This window comes from Phocoena sinus, chromosome 18 (assembly GCF_008692025.1).
Source record: "Phocoena sinus isolate mPhoSin1 chromosome 18, mPhoSin1.pri, whole genome shotgun sequence".
In the NCBI taxonomy this organism is placed as follows: Eukaryota; Metazoa; Chordata; class Mammalia; order Artiodactyla; family Phocoenidae; genus Phocoena; species Phocoena sinus.
Window position 1 is genome coordinate 21,938,059 of NC_045780.1, and position 12,212 is coordinate 21,950,270.

General features: G+C 47.3%; 1 non-coding gene across 1 annotated transcript; it reads left to right on the top strand.

Annotated features, from left to right (window-relative positions):
* The first annotated feature begins 9,668 nt into the window (after positions 1 to 9,668).
* Positions 9,669 to 9,740, top strand: TRNAE-UUC. Its single transcript has one exon. It is a non-coding gene; the product is annotated as a tRNA-Glu (tRNA).
* Positions 9,741 to 12,212: the final 2,472 nt, after the last annotated feature.

Below are 12,212 nucleotides of genomic sequence, written 5' to 3' on the forward strand. Positions count from 1 at the left end.
CGTACAATAAGTATGCGTGCCTGTCAATAAATAAATGACATGTGAACACGGCAGAGAGAGAAGGGGAGCTGGTGCATTCTGGGGAGGCCCTTCATCAGAGACTGCCCTGCGGGTGATGGCAAAGTGGTTTGGAGTGCAAAGGAGAGCCTTGATCAAACAGGCAAGGTAGGAGAGATGTTTCAGAGAGGACGAAGGGAAGAGCCCCTGTTGCTGGGCCACGTGTGGGGAGCCCAGTCCGGCGAGAGGAAGGAAGGAGTGAGGAGAAGCTGGATTATGTGCCTTGGCCTGAAGAGAAGCTTCACAACTATGAGACACGGCTAACCCTCTTGGGAATGAGAGACTGAGTGTGTAAATGGACGGTGGCCAGGCCACAGATAAACACAGAACTCTGACCCGCAGCCTGAAGCAGCCTGCCCGGGAAACCCACCCGTGGTCTACACTTAAACTACCCAGGAAGCCAGCCAGGCTTGTAGGGAGTCCGTCTGCTATCTCTAGTAAGAACCCAGGAGGCTAAATAGCTTCTGAAGCAATCAGCCCACATGACCGGGACTTGATTAATAACTGACAGCTGCCCTATTTCGTCTCCACGCCCAACAAAGAACCAATCAGAGAAATCCAAATATTCACCCCTCCACAATCACATAGGATGCTCTGCCTCTAGTCAGCCTGACTCCAGCTTCCCCAGGCCAACAGCTTCAATCAGGGCAGACCTCCTGCAGCCGTCCGGTGCCTATGAAACTTTCCCACTTCCCTGCCTGCCTTTGAGTCTCTGCCCAAGTGCTCGTGACAGTGGCTGACTTCTTTGCTATAGCAAGCTCTGAACAAAGAGCTTTTGTTTTTCTCATTTGCTTGGTCTTCATTTATTCCACAGGAGAATTGCTGCTGCTGGTTCTGATTTGTCTGCTGTATAGCTTCCCCCATGCATTTCTGTTTCTACTTTAACGAGCACTGTTTGGCCTTTGCTCAGAATTTTGCCCAGAGAAATATCAGAAAAAGATAGATTCACAGCAATGCCAATGGGTATCTGCTTTTTGAGGGTCACTAGGAAATGGTGTTGAGAGTTTCCTTTTAGGTAGAGTGGAAAGAACAGGGGCTTCAGTGGAACAGGCAGTGGGTGGGAGAGAGTGCTGTCCTGATGTAGTCTGAATAGCTTTTTAATTTTTTTTTTTTTTTTTTTTTTTTTTTTTGCGGTACGCGGGCCTCTCACCGTTGTGGCCTCTCCCGTTGCGGAGCAACAGGCTCCGGACGCGCAGGCCCAGCGGCCATGGCCCACGGGCCCAGCCGCTCCGCGGCACGCGGGATCCTCCCACACCGGGGCACGAACCCGCGTCCCCTGCATCGGCAGGCGGACCCCCAACCACTGCGCCACCAGGGAAGCCCAGCTTTTTAATTTTAAGGGGACATTGCTAAGGGAATATTCAGCTCTTCTTGGATCAGTCATTAGTAGTTGACTTACCCTGCACTCAGGAAGTATTACAGCCTAGTCCTCTTTATAAAAGTTTTATTATCCTGAGAATGGCTCGGGAAGAAAGATATTATTATTGTTCAGCAGTATCTAATTGGGAACTGTCTATCAGCTGCTTGGAAGTTAATGTTCTACTGAATGCCCCCTCCAAAAATCACGTTTTCTTAAAGGTTTGGGACAATACTTAGTTCAGCTGCTTTCTAATTTGCTGAGTCTTGGCCATTACATCTAATGGGAAATCATAATATACTGACTGTAAGATAAATTCCCCAGTTTGTTTTTGATTTTTTTTTTTTTTACAACTCTAACATGTGCATTGCTAAAAGCTATGGTCCCAGCCTTCAGATGTTTGAGTCAAAGCTGCCTCTCTTCTTGGCAACAGTAAGTTAACTGGCAACACAGGTTCTGTGAACAGCGAGTGGTATTACTCTGAGGCTGATGAGAAATCTTTTTGCCTCCCTTATGCCCTATCATCACAGAAGTATTTTATATGCTGTGGTTGTGGAGCCAGCTATGATTACGGCCTGGACAAATGAAGTGGGAAATTAAAATTCGATGTGGAATCCTGATTTGCAACATCCAAGTTCCCCGGGTTGCATGCCAAGGCTTCTCTGTTGCCCCAGCCTAACTCTTCAGCATTACCTTCCTCTAGGAACCCCCATTCCAGGCATGCTGGTCTGTGCAGTACCCCTACCACATGTCTTGTATGTACCTGCTTCCGGAGTTTTGTTCCTGTTACCTCACAACTGGGCTCTCCCCACCACTACACTTACCAAAGGTTCCTCTTTTTTTTTTGTTTTTTTTTTTTTTTTTTGCGGTACGTAGGCCTCTCACTGTTGTGGCCTCTCCCGTCGCGGAGCACAGGCTTCGGATGCGCAGGCTCAGCGGCCATGGCTCACGGGCCCAGACGCTCCGCGGCATGTGGGATCCTCCGGGTCACGAACCCGTGTCCCCTGCATCGGCAGGCAGACTCTCAACCACTGCGCCACCAGGGAATCCCCCTCCTCATTTTTTTTTTTTTTTTTTTTTTTTTTTTTACGTGGGCCTCTCCGTGTTGTGGCCTCTCCCGTTGTGGAGCACAGGCTCCGGATGCGCAGCCTCAGCGGCCATGGCTCACGGGCCCAGCCGCTCCCCGGCATGTGGGATCTTCCCGGACTGGGGCACGAACCCCCTCCTCATTTTTAAAAGCCCAGCTCACACCCTACTTCCTCCTTGACATTTCTGTGATTGCCCTTATCAGAAGTGACCTTTTTCCTCTTAATTCTTACAGCGGTTGCTGTCCATATCGCTCAGAGTGCCCTTCAGTGCAGTCCTCTGTCTTCATTCGTTCATTTGGCCGACAGATATTTACTGAATGCCCACACTAAATTCCAAGTTTTGTTCAAGGCAGGGGAGACAGCCGTGAACAAAACAGCAGAAATGTTTTCTGGTAGGAAAGACAGATAACGAGCAAGGCAAATACGTAAAGTACATAGTAGATCAAGTGTCACTAAGTGCTGAGGAGAAAACGTAAATCCGGAAAAGGCAGGTTACTGAAATTTCAGCTGGGTGGACAGAGAAGGTGCCGTTGAGATGATAATTTCTAAAGAACCTGAAGGAGGTGAGGGAGCAAGACATGAACATGTTCCCTCCATCTGGAAAGCTCTTCCCTCCCCACTCAGTGCAGAGGCCCTGAGGTGGGAGCATATCTAGAGGATTTGAAGAATGGCAGGAGAGTAGTGTGGCTGGAGCCCAGTGCACGGGGGTAGGGGTACAATTAGTGGGATGGGGTAGGGCCTTGTAGATCATCGCTGGGACTTGTGATTCTATTCTGTGTGGTGAGACGGGTGGTGTTGAGGGTTTTGAAGAGTTAAGGGACGTGATCTGATTTGTTTTTAAAGAATCTCTCTAGCTGTAGTGTTGAGAATAAGCTCTGCGGGATGGGAGAGCTTGTCGGCATTTGAGTCATCCAGGTGAGAGATGATAGTGACCAGGGCCAGAGCAATGGGGAGAAGTGATCAAGTTCTTTATGTAGTTTCATGATAGAGCCAGTTGGGTTTCCTGAGGGATTGGGTGTAGAATGAGAGAGAAAATGGAATCAAGGGTGATTCCAGGATTTTTGGTGGGAGCAACCGGAGAATGTTTCGGCCATTAATGGAAATGGGAAGACTGCAGAAGTTGCTGGTTTGGGGGAACGGAAGTGGTGGACTCTCTGGGGCTCAGTTTTAAACACGTTAAGTTTGAGATGCTCAGTAGACATCCGTGTGTAGATGTCAAGTAGGCCGTAGCTTCAGAAGGGCAGAATGTCTTAAGCCTCATGAATCTTCATGCCTTGTTTGTTGATTCCGTGAACCAGGTAATCAACAGTGAGCAATAATTCTGAATAGAGGTTGGGGGGAAAGTTACGAGATTTCTAACCCTAGACTGTGACAGAGGGAAAACATTACTTTTGGATAACAATGAAGAAAGCGGTATTTCTGAAAATGGCTAGATGATGAGGAAGAAGGGACCAGGGGTGCATCTCCGTCAGCATCTATGAAGTCTTAAATCGCGAAATGTTTATTTTCATTGGTTTAGGAAGAGCCCCAAACATCTTCACTCTGTTGAATATTCCATCTGGCCTCAGAATGCATTGTTGCTGATGGCATTATCATTATTATTATTATCAGTGACCGTACCCTATTTTATGCAATATGTATAATAGTAGAGGCAGTTTGATATTAAGAGTTCAGATTCTGGGACAAAATGCCTGCATTTGAATCCTGCTTCTACTATTTATATGTTGTAAGATTTTTAGCAAAAAACTGAAACCTTCCTGTGTTTCAGTTTTCTAATCAGTAAAATGGTAATAATATTAGTACCTATCTCATTGGGTCATTGTGAGAATTGTTAATATATTCAAGTGTTTGGAATTGTATGGCATATAAGGGAATCCTATATGCGATATTATTTTTTTATACCAAGAACTGTCTTATATACTGGGTGCCATGATGAGCACTGAATTTGACATAATCCCTGGCCATGGAGCTATTGATGAAAATTGAGACAGATTATCTCCCAGGTATAGAAGAAAACAAGTTTTGAAAGCTCACTCAACTCAGAACTGCTGGTAGGAAATCCAGAAATGAATCACAAATAGTTTTAACCTTCCATACAAGGTCCAACTTGATTTGCACCTAGCACTTAAGTGGCAAAGCAAGCTAACTGAAAGTCTCAGAGGGCCATACTTTCAATATTTGGGCAACTGCCATGTGGAACAGGAAACTACAATGCTGGGCAAGTTTTCTAGGTGCCAGGCCACGGGGTACCTGGCCTTGCATAAGTCTAGAGTCTGGTCCTCCAGAAAAATGAGGAAAGCTCGTCTCTGCCCCAGGGCTGAGCAGACAGATAGGGGTGAGTTCGAATACAGTCTGACAAAGTTCTCCCTGTCTTGTGCCATCAGAGCAGAAGAAGGGAAGGTGTGGGGAGAAAGCAGTGTGTCTGTGAGGGGTGGGGGAGGACACTGGGAGACAGTGATGTGGTTCCATGTTCTATGTTGTAGTTGCTCAGAGACTGAAATTGTGGCCCACTGAGACTCTTAGTCAGTTGCTTTGCCACTTAGGTGCTGGCTGGAAACCAGGACTATTCCCCTGGGATCGACTGATTGATTGATTACTAAATGAATGAATGAATCAAGTAAGCAACCACTTAAACATTTACTGAGCATGGCTCATGTGTCAGGAAAGATACCACGCTGTGACGATATTTTTACCTGGCTGAGGAAGAGTTTCTTCTTGCCAAGAGCTGTGCCAGAAGCTGGGGAGACAACAGAATGAGACCCAGACTGTACCATCAGGGGCTTACAGTCAACCGTGGAGAGGGAAGCAGGGAAATTCATCCAGCCTGATGACTGATGGGATGGGCCCACAGAACAAGCACCTAACCCAGTTTCAGGAGTTCAAGGGTACTTGTCCTGAGTCATGGGACGAGAAGGCGATGCTAGGTTCGGGATAGAGGTGAAGGGCAGAGTTATGTAACCTAAAAAAGCCCCGAGGAAGCTCTGTTATCCCAGTGGCCTCCTGAGCTCAGATCCAATTTTAGAAATTGAACCTAGTGTTAGGCCATGAAGATTAACACACCCCAACTGGTCAGCAGGGCCAGATGCTGTTACCCAAAAGAACTTTGAGGTTAACTTTATGCCGTAGGCTGGGTCTGTGTTGGCCGGAGCTCTCCTTGGGAGAGTGGAATTTAATTGGCACTTATTTTCGATGCCCTTATAAAGGGTGACTCCTGGGCCCACTGAAATGGAAACCATTCGTGCTCCTAAATGACTGACAAGCAGGAGACCCGAATTGCACCCACCGCTTTGGCTAATGTAGATGCCCGGCAAGTAAAATGTATTTGGGGCTTTTTTCCAGGATCAAATGTATCAAATGGTGGATGAAATGGGAGAGCTGCCCAGTGAGAGTCAGCCTTAGATGCATGGGAACAGGAATAGCGGTTCCTTGTGTCAACAAGGAGGCTTTGTGTGTGTGTGTGTGTGTGTGTGTGTGTGTGTGTAACTAAAGAAATGCAGCTCACTTACTGGCTAAACCTCAAAAATTTGTGTTTTTTCCCCTCCTCCCAGGAACGTTTTGTTCATGCTGCTGGTTAAAAAGGGGGCAGCTTTCACACAGAAGTACAGCAGGAAGTATTTAAGTTAGATAAAAGGAAGGACTACTTGGCAGAATGAGTGAGTGCAGGACTGGGTTCCCAGGGGGATTATGGAATCTGATTTTTATTCATGCAGTTTCCTATTAAATAACTTAAATAATAAGGGTGGCAAGGCATAAGCCTGCCTCACCATTTTTTTAAAGGCCTGTGCTTTGGTACTCAGAGGAGATGAACCCATAGGGCTTTATGGGGCTGAGCTGGCCTTGGAGTCAGGGTCAGATGTGGGAAGAAGGGTGGGGAGGGTACAGAGAGAGGTGGAACAAAGGGATCAGGGCAGGAAAGCATGAGGGGCCAGTGGGACAGAGACAGTAGAGTGATTGGAATGTAGTCTCTGAAGAGGGAGCACGGGAGGATAATATTAACAGGCTCTCTGCAGGCTCAGGTTATGTGAGGGCTGGATTATGGAAAGCTGGGAGGGCTTGGCCAGGGAATTTAGATTTTACTCAACAGGCAATTAGGAGCCTTTTTTTTTTCTTTCAGGTTTTTGAGCAGGAAAGGGAAATGATGGAAATTTTGCTTCAGGGATCATGGTCTTTTAGAGGTTGAAGGGAACTTAGAGTCACGTAGTTCAGTGTTTCTCAGACTCTAGTGGCATCAGAATCATTTGGTGGTGGTGGGTGTGCTTGTCAAAGTTCAGACCCTGCTCCTAGAAGTCCTCATTCAGAAGCTCCAGGTGGGGCTGGGAATCTGCAGTTAAACAAAGGCACTGGTGATCTTGGTGTCACTGGTGTAAGACCTACACTGGGAGGTCACTGCTGGCCTCCTGGGAGACGCTGTCCAAGGGGTCCAAGCAGGGAGGCCTCGGGGGAACTCACAGAGAGCCACGGAGAAAACGAGTCAGCCCTAAAACACATTCAGGCCCAGAAAGCAGGACGCTGACTTTTTTTGTTGTCTTTTTGGCTGCTTTGGGTCTTCGTTGCTGCGTGTGTGTTTTCTCTAGTTGCGGCGAGCGGGGACTACTCTTCGCTGTGGTGCGCGGGCTTCTCATTGCAGTGGCTTTCCTTGTTGTGGAGCACGGGCTCTGGGAGCACGGGGTCTAGGCGCGCAGGCTTCAGTAGTTGCATCACGCAGGCTCAGTAGTCGCGGCACACCGGCCTAGAGCGCACAGGATTCGGTAGTTGTGGCACGTGGGCTCCGTAGTTCAGGTGTGTGGGCGCCAGGGTGCGCGGGCTTCAGTAGTTGGGCACACGGGCTTATTTGCTCCGCGGTATGTGGGATCTTCCCGGACCAGGGCTTGAACCCATGTCCCCTGCATTGGCAGGCAGATTCTCAACCACTGCGCCGCCACTGGGGAAGCCCCAGAAAGCTGACTTTGGCCAGTACCGATCCAGTAGCAAGTTTTGGTCCCCCTTTCCCTTGCCCTCCCTGCGCTCCAATCTTGGAGGGCCTTGGAGCCTGGAAGGGAGGAAGGCCAAAGGAAGAAGTGAGAAGTGGGTCACACCCTCATTCCTGGACAGCAGACCCTGGCCCCGGGTCTGTTGGTAAATACTGAACCAGCACACCGCTATTCTTTAAGCAGCACACATCTCTAAGGTAAAAAGCCCTGCCTTGGAGTATCTGCCTATTTCCGTGGTGTAAATACTCTCCAGCACGGCCATCTCAGGCTACCCATGTGATGCCACGGAATGCAGGGTTAGAAAGAGAAGCTAAAATTCGATCTGGTGAGCTGCTAGGAGCCTGACCCAGCTCCCCACCGTTCCTAGCCTGAAGTCATGCCCAAGATGGGTGGTGGGGGAGAACTATCTATCCAGAATGAAGATTGAGTTGCTGAATGGGATATTGTCCCGGACTGTGCTTTGTTATTTAAAGTGACCATAGAGCTCTGTGTTACCGCTCAAGTTCTCATCCAGTGGCAGGGGAAAAATGGAACCAATTTCAGTTCGGGGATAGTAAGAGACCAAGGAAAGCTGCATTCTGGTTATATCCTAAGGATGGTGCCTGTCCAATGTATGGGTTACATGGGGAACTTTTATCTTTAAAACTGGGAAGGTACTTTTAAAAGAGAATTATCACGTGGACATACAAAACTGAAAGGTATACGTGAAATCTCTGCCCTCAGATTGAGAAGCACAGATGTAGGACAGTCTGTAGTTGTTTTGAAGAGTTTTCTTTACTGTTCCAAAACAGATGCCCCCCCAGAAGGAAGGCAGCAGCTGTCTCACTGACTGAAAAACAAGTGAAACTGTTCGAGGATGCAAAGATCGTACAGGAAGGACCCCCCGCCCCCAAAGACGCGCATTAGACCTACCTCACAGGTATACTACTAAGATTAACTGTGCAAACATACTGGCACGTGTCTGACACACAGCAGGTTTTCAGTCGGTAGGTTGTGGTTTTCCTTCAGCGACTTCATGAAGTTCCAATGGTGCTGGATGATGTCGACTCCCTCTTCGGGAGCTTCATCCGTGTTCATATGTAAGAACCGTTTCTGTTTCCACTCTTGCTGATGAATGTCACAATGGAAGCCTTAGAGAGCCTCGGTTAGGGGAAGAGCGGGAACCTTCTAAGACCCTTTGGCGGGTGGGGAGAGAGGAGGGAGTAAACGGGAACCAGAACCAGCTTTTAAGCGGGCTCCCACGTGTTCGGCGCTCGCGAAAACAACTTCTGTGTAGTTTAAGCCGCCACGAGGCCACCGGGACCGCAGCTCTCCCACCCCGGCTGCCCGAATAACTGGCCCTTTGTGCTTCCTCATCCACGGGGCCGGTTGTAAGGCAGAAACTGTGCCCGGAGAGATGCTGCTTCCAGCCGAGACCGGGCTGGGAAACCGCGGGGACCTTCCCTCAATCACGCCTGCTGGCAATGAGGGACTTTCTCCGGTTTTTTAAAGTACGTTCACAGACCACCAACGCCTACTTTCAGTGACACGAATCCTGCCTTTTACCGTTCAGTCAACAGAACCTGGACTGTTCCGGGCTTCCAGGCAGCCCTGCCTCTTGTTTCTTGAGAGGAAAGGGAAAGTTTCTGGGGACTGGACGGGGGCTGCGTACGGCCCCGCACAGTGCGGAGGGGAGAGGGACACACCCCGGGCGCTGGGGACACCCGGGCTTGGCGGACCAGGGGACGCGGCCCGTACGTTTCCTCAGGCGTGCGGGTCTGCCCGGCTGCACCGAGGCGGGTCTGCTGCGCTGCGAGCGGCTACCCCGCGGCTGGTCAGCGGCCGCCAGGGACCCGGCGCCCAGCCCACTCCGGCCTCTGCGGAGGCGCTTTTACGTCCTTCCAAAGGAATGTCAGTCCTTTGGTGGTCTGCCCATTTCTTGTGAGAAATTATGAATAATGACTCATCAATCTAGAATCTACACCGGTGTATACGTGGTGTCTAAAAATCAGGAGACTGGATGAGGTCATAAAAGACGCGAACGTGGAAGAAGAGATTCGAGCGCCCTCCTCATAGCGCGGAAGAATAGAGGGCGGGCCGGAAGGCATCTCCGCATGCGCAGAAGCAGGTCTAACAAAGGTTGACGGAAGAGGCGGGGCGGGAGGAAGCTGAGGCTAAAGACATAATTTGTCTAGATTTGCACTGGTTATCGTCGTTTCCCACATGGTCTAGCGGTTAGGATTCCTGGTTTTCACCCAGGCGGCCCGGGTTCGACTCCCGGTGTGGGAACTTCTGACCTTTTAGGACAAAAGAAAAGCAATTCAAACCCCCCTTAACTAGAGCGTGGGGGGACTAGATTAGTGCTTTTAGAAAACGCTGTAACCCCATTTCAGAGCAGCCAGGAGAGAATGAAGCTGGAGGGAATCAAGGTCTGCTCTAGAGCGGGCTTCGGCACACAGCCGACGCAAACCTGGTCCGCTGGCAGAAGCAGGAGGAAAGGAAGTAACTCGGAACAGTGCCAAGTTAGCTTTTGAAATAAGTCTTTAAATCTGAGGAGCAGGGAGCCAGTCGGTTCCGTGCTAAGATATATGTTTCAGCTGGTTTTTCTGCGTAATTTCTCCTTGTACTGTGAATATGGAACTAATGACCAAAAAGTGCTCTTCTGTGAAAGAAAAAGAAAAGCCATAGTGTAGGACATTATAGGGCTTTTAAGTTGCCTAAAGCCATTCCTTTGAGAAGGACAGCAAGATTTCCGGAAAAGACATACTATTGAGGGCAGAGTAGTTCAGGGTACAATAGATTGTGTTTGTGATTCAAAAAGCTCACTAAACCAGTTATTGCGGGAGGAAGCGGGGGGCGGTGAGGGAGGAAAAAAGAAAATTAGGTTATTACAAATATTGAAGAGTGAGGCAATGGCAAAAACAGCACTTTCTTCTCATGCCCTAACATATTTATTTGACACATTCTGTTGAAAAAACTTCAAGAATTCATGATAGGCTCAATAAGCTCTCTAGAGTTAGAAATCTTAGTACTGATGTGTGACGAGACAGTTTCCAACTGTTACCCAAATAAGTGCATCCTCTGCTGTAATCGTTTAGCTTGCTTACCTCTCCAACCATTTGCCATTAGGAAAACTCTCCAGGCATTTAGAAGCCACACTTCTTTCCCACTGGTGTTGAACGCTTTGAAGCTTCCCCAATTTGTTCCCAGACTGCCTTTAACCCTGAGAAACGGCTGTGAAAAAGACTTGGCATCCACATGACTTCGTTTGAAATTTGCTCTCTTTTTAAAGTCCTTTGGGATTTTAAGGGACACAAAAATGCCATCCTTCATGAGAAAAATACTAGGCTAAATATATGCTTATTCAAAATTCCTAAATAAAGAGCTTGGAGAAGAAATTGATCATCAGCAGGTGATCTGCATTTATTGAATCGAGTAGGACAGAATTGATAGGAAAATAAAAAACATAATAATAAGAAGTAATATTTATTGAGCATGTACTATGAACTAGGATAAATGTTTTACACGCCTTTCTCAATTTAATCCTTATTTTGTTATCAGATATTATTATTATGTCTGTATCAGCCAGGGGCCCAGTAGGAAACTGTGACATTCTTAACGGAGTTTAATAAAGGGACTATTTAGAGTTTATTTAGGGTCTAGGAAAACAACAAGGAACAATGCAGTCCTCAGGGCTCCTGGGCCTAAAATGAGTAAGGGGGGAAGTTGGCTGATGGAGAGGGCTGCCACTGAGGGGCTGTGGTTTTGGTTTTGGTTTGTCTTAAAACTTGCTTTCATATGGCAGGTGAGTTCCATTCACATGAAGGCTGTTAAATCTACTCATCCTATGAATCGTTCATTTCCATAAAATAGACTTGTGGCCTCACGGATTTGACAAAAGCTTCCTTTGGATGCATAGAATAATTAAGAGATGCAGAGCATAGTAGATACTTCTATAGACATATACTTAACTAAATGAAAAGAGCTTAAGTTTGTGGGGAGATGGTTGCTAGAGTTATAGTTGGCATTTTACAGCCTTGTACTTTTGCAGAACATTTCGCAGTAATTTTCATTAATCACCTTCCTAATCAGTCTTTAGATTCACAGACTATTTGAGCTGCAAATGCCCTCTGCAGTCATTTAATGGAGCTCCTCATTTTACCCAGGAAGCATTGGGTCCCGGATTTTATGCCTCTGATTCCCTAGGACTGGATTTTAGATTGTGTTCTAGATTGTTAGATTGTGTTTTAGATTGTCCCCCCAAATTGAATCTTTCATGGTGTCCTGGCTGAAACCACTCCCTCCTGCACCACCGGGTGCTGAGAAGATGAATTTTTAAAATTCTGCCATATCTTGATTTTGGTCAGTGTTCACGGTCGTAACAGTTTTCCTGTTTGAAGTTTTGAGTTAAAAAAAATTTTTTTTTAATTCCCCATACAGACATTTCTAGAAAGTGATGATCTTTATTTGGGATATTTGAACTAGTCATAGGTTCTCAGTATGCTTTTATTTTTATATATGGTCATAAACTTTGGGGGAGTCTGCATAGATATCGCTTTATGCCCACCCACATGGGTATATAGAGTCACATAGACTTGTATGTATGCTCCCTGAGAGATACATGTTGCATGCAAAAAATTTCCTAAATAATTGCAACATTAACACTTCATATTAATACAGGAAAGGGAAGGCAAATATGAATTTTTTAACTGACCCACGTTGTAGAGCTGAACAACTTGGCAAAACACTTAATACTTGGAA